Genomic DNA, 4,654 nt, shown 5'->3' on the forward strand with positions numbered 1-4,654 from the left:
TGGGGGCTAGCTTTAGGAATGTAATGATTTGTAGCTAGGGCTCAGGAATGTAATTTTTTGTAGCAAGGGCAAGCTTCTCTTGGCCACATGGTCATGGTCCATCCTGCCTCACAGATGACCTTTCTCTCTCCATCTTTGTCACCTCTCCATATTCTCTCTGGAAACGCCTCACTCAATCACAAATCCCACCTTCCTCTCTCTCTCTCTCCCTATCTATCTTTTATCTATCTTCTATCTATTAATGTGAATGGTTATTTGGTTACAGGTATGTCTATGCACAATGGATGCACATGTTACCCACAGAGGTCAGAAGAGGGAATTGGAGCTCCTGGGACTGGAGAGCTTGTGAGCCTCCATGAGGGTGTTTAGAATCAAACCCCAGGTTCTCTGGAAGAACAAGCTGTGCTCCTAACCACTGAGCCATCACTCCAGCTCCAGAAGTTTCAGTGGTCACTAATCTTGTCTGACATAGCATGGGGACTATAAACCAGAGTGGAAACTGAAAGCAAGCATTTGTTGGTGTAAAGCACAGGTTTGTTATACATGGGGAAGACCAACTTTTGTCTTAGTTAGGGTTGTACTGCTGTGAATAGACACCATGACCAAGGCAAGTCTTATAAAAAACAACATTTAATTGGGGCTGGTTTACAGGTTCAGAGGTTCAGTCCATTATCATCAAGGTGGGAGCATGGGAATATCCAGGCAGGCATGGCACAGGCAGAGCTTAGAGTTCTACATCTTCATCCAAAGGCTGCTAGTGGAAGACTGACTTCCAGGCAACTAGGGTGAGGATGTTAAGACCACACCCACAGTGACACACCTACTCCGATCTGGTCACACCCATTCCAACAAGGCCACACCTCCAAATGGTGCCACTCCCTGGTCCAAGAATATACAAACCATAACAGGTTCCAAGAAATCCTACTTTATACCTTGACTGTGATTTATAGAAAAAATATATAATATGCACGAAACAAAACATACCAAAATGTATGAGACTGTAATTAAAAGGAGTAGTGGTTTCTATGTGTGTCTTGCTGAATGCCAGGGGCTGTCAAGTAATTTTTACAAATTAACTCATTTAGCATTACATATCAACCGTGAAGCAGTGTGGTGGTTTGTATATGAGAAGCCCAGGGAGTGGCACTATTAGGAGGTGTGGCCCTGTTGGAATAGGTGTGTCATTGTGGGTGTGGGCTTTAAGACCTTCATCCTAGCTGCCTGGAGACTAAGATTCTGCTAGCAGCCTTCAGATAAAGATATAGAACTCTCAGCTCGTCCTGTACCATGTCTGCCTGGATGCTGCCAAGCTCCTGCCTTGATGATAATGGACTGAAACTCTGAACCTGTAAGCCAGCCCAAATTAAATGGTGTCTTTACAAAAGTTGCCTTGGCTATGGTGTCTGTTCACAGCAGTAATATCCTAACTAAGGCAGGCAGATACACTCACTATTTAACAGCCTGGAACTCAATGAGGTTAAGCTACTTGTCCAAGGGTAGGAGCTGGGTATGAAAAGCAGGTCTTGAACGTGCAGCTTGGCATATTAGCCAAGCTTTTAACTGCTATGCTTAGAGAGCTCTCTGCCGTTTCACGTTCCTGACTTCAACCCTTCTGTAATTCCATTTACACCACAGTGCTTTTTAACTATATCCTGAAGCAGAATTGCTTCACCAACATCAAAAACCAGGGAAGGAAGCAGGGAAGAAGGGGGAAGCAAGCTCATGTGTTTATAAGTGGGAATACAGAAAACACTTAAATAGATGGGTAAAAGATAAAGCTATTGACAGATACTAGGCTGGTAAGTAGATGATAGATGACGATAGGTAGGCAAATAGATAACAGATAGATGACAGGCAGGTTGAAGGATGATAAGCAAACAGCTCACTCACAGTACACTGCGAGTCTAAAGATAATTTAGCTGTAAGAAGCACTGTGGTTATGGAACTTAAGGTCTAAATTTATTAGCATCGGCATTCTCAATATTTCAGTTTGTCCACTGAAGTGAGTGAGACAAGATTAAAAGGAAATGCAATCCTTTGGTGAGAGCAATTCTGAAATTTTTTTATTAAAGTTGAGTCATATTCAGTGAAACATTCCTGGAGCTAAGGACCAGGGTTTGCACTGGGGAAGATATTAAGCCAGGTGTGTCACATGGGGGTGAGGATGACACTGAGGCCAGGAAGTCCTAGGCTTAAAGCACGGGGGGAGGGGGTAGACACAGAAATGTAAAGTGAATGCCCCGAAATCCATTCAGGAAATCCAGGTTTTACTCTTATTTAAGGTTCTTTATGTTGCAAGTTATAAATTTATAGTCATAAGCAGGTATTCAAAAATCCAACCCTCCATTTGGCTGTAAGTTCCTTAAGGGGTTGGTAAGCCACACGTCTTAGTATTCCCATTGCTGTGAAGACACACCAAGACCGCAATAACTCATAAAAGACAAGATTTCATTGGGGCTGGCTTACAGTTTCAGGGACTTAGTCATGGCGGGTAGCATAGCAGTGTGCTGGCAGACATGATGCTGGAGAAGTTGCTATGCTACATTTTGATCCACATGCAGCAGGAGACTATATGCCACACTGGGCAGAGGTGGCTTGTGCATGGGAGACCTCAAAGCCTACCCCTACAGTGACACACTTCCCCCAGCAAGGCCACTCCTCCTAGTAGTACCACTCCTTATGGGCCTATGGGGACTGACTAATGACATTCAAACTATCACATCATGTTTATTTGTAACCTGCCTGGCACCAAATGTGAACAGTTTTTTCCTCAATTGTCAATTTTCCAGACAATTGGGAATACTAAGACGTGTGGCTTACCAACCCCTTAAGGAACTTACAGCCAAATGGAGGGTTGGATTTTTGAATACCTGCTTATGACTATAAATTTATGACTTGCAACATAAAGAACCTTAAATAAGAGTAAAACCTGGATTTCCTGAATGGATTTCGGGGCATTCATTTTACATTTCTGTGTCTACCCCCCTCCCCCCGTGCTTTAAGCCTAGGACTTCCTGGCCTCAGTGTCGTCCTCACCCCCATGTGACACACCTGGCTTAATATCTTCCCCAGTGCAAACCCTGGTCCTTAGCTCGAGGAATGTTTCACTGAATATGACTCAACTTTAACAAAAAAATTTCAAAATTGCTCTCACCAAAACAATGCCCTACAGTTCAATTACAGTTTGACTCTGATCAGAAATAATGTGGGGGCTGGAGAGGTGCCTCAGTGGTTAAGAGCACTGGCTGCTCTTCCAGAGGTCCTGAGTTCAATTCCCAGCAAACACACGATGGCTCACAGGGTCCTATCATTTTCTTATGTTTTGGTATGTTGCATTTTTCACAGAATGTATATTCATCTAAAATTTCATTTTAATATAAGAACATTAATTTAAGATCATTTTTCTAATTTCTTTTATGCATTTGTGGAATATGTGTTGACATCTTGCATGCTTCTAGCTGTGAACGTTTGCTTTAACTATTGTGAAACTTTACTAACTGCACACATATTAAGAAGTCATGTTCTCGCTCACTGATTCATAAATTCTAGGGAAAATATCTCTGGTAGGATTTTTCCCTTTGAGGCACCTTCTTTTACCCCAGCTAAATGTGACTTGTTTTGGTCTGCCTGATGTAGCCTTTTCATGACTCTCAGCAGTAATCTGGGATGCCTGGTGAACAATCTGCCACTTGAATTGCTTTTGATGATTACGTTTTATATAAAGACTGAAAACTAGGCCAGATTTGGTGGCACATACCTGCCATCCCATTGCTAGGGAGGCTGAGACTGGAGTATCACCAGAAGCTTAAGGCTCTTTCCATTCAGTCTCTGTTACAAGAGCCACAATAAACCTCTTGAATACAGTGTAAACAAACACCAAAGCCTGTGCTGGTGTCAGCACAGAGCTCAACGAGTCTCCAGGATGCACTGGACCCAGTTTGAGCTGAGATTGCAGGAGTAACAGGTTAGAAAGGTCCCTCACCAACGCCAGTGATAGCTGAAAAGTGGAAGCTGCATCCAACAGTTTACTGCATGCCTTACCCCTACCTAAACAAAAGCTAAGACAATCTAGCAAGACCTGGGGATGTGCTGACTGCTGACCTTTACAATAGCACTGTCTACAGACTCATACAGGTTCATACAAACAGCCCAATCCCAACTCCAGAAGGCTCTCACACGGGAACAAACTTCTTACAGGTGGGTTGTCTCCAGCCAGTTTGGAGTTTCCTTGTGCTCACACAGCAGGTTGATGGAAATTTCATCCCTCACTATTCATAGTTTTAATAAGGATCGGAGTGACTGCATTTCATTATCACCAACTGTGATAGGAGCCCAAATCGAAAGCATGGATGTCCTGTCAGAAACCTAGTCTTGATTGTTCTCAACAGCCACTAGTATTGCCTTTTGGATCTGTTGTCTGTGGTCATGTGTCAAGAGGGCAGGGGCAGGTCGGCACTTGTAACTGAGGAACACTGTTCTTTGTCCATGTGTTGCTCCAGTCTACTGTGGCTGATGCATACAACTTACAAATGTCGGGATTTGAGTGTTTTCCTAACCCCTATCTTATTTATTGCACATAATACATGTAATAGTGAGGAGAGAATATGCAAGATGGGAAGAGTAGAACAAAAAGCCACAAAGCCTCACCAAGCTT

The sequence above is a fragment of the Mus musculus genome, chromosome 13, assembly GCF_000001635.26.
Source record: "Mus musculus strain C57BL/6J chromosome 13, GRCm38.p6 C57BL/6J".
Lineage (NCBI taxonomy): Eukaryota > Metazoa > Chordata > Mammalia > Rodentia > Muridae > Mus > Mus musculus.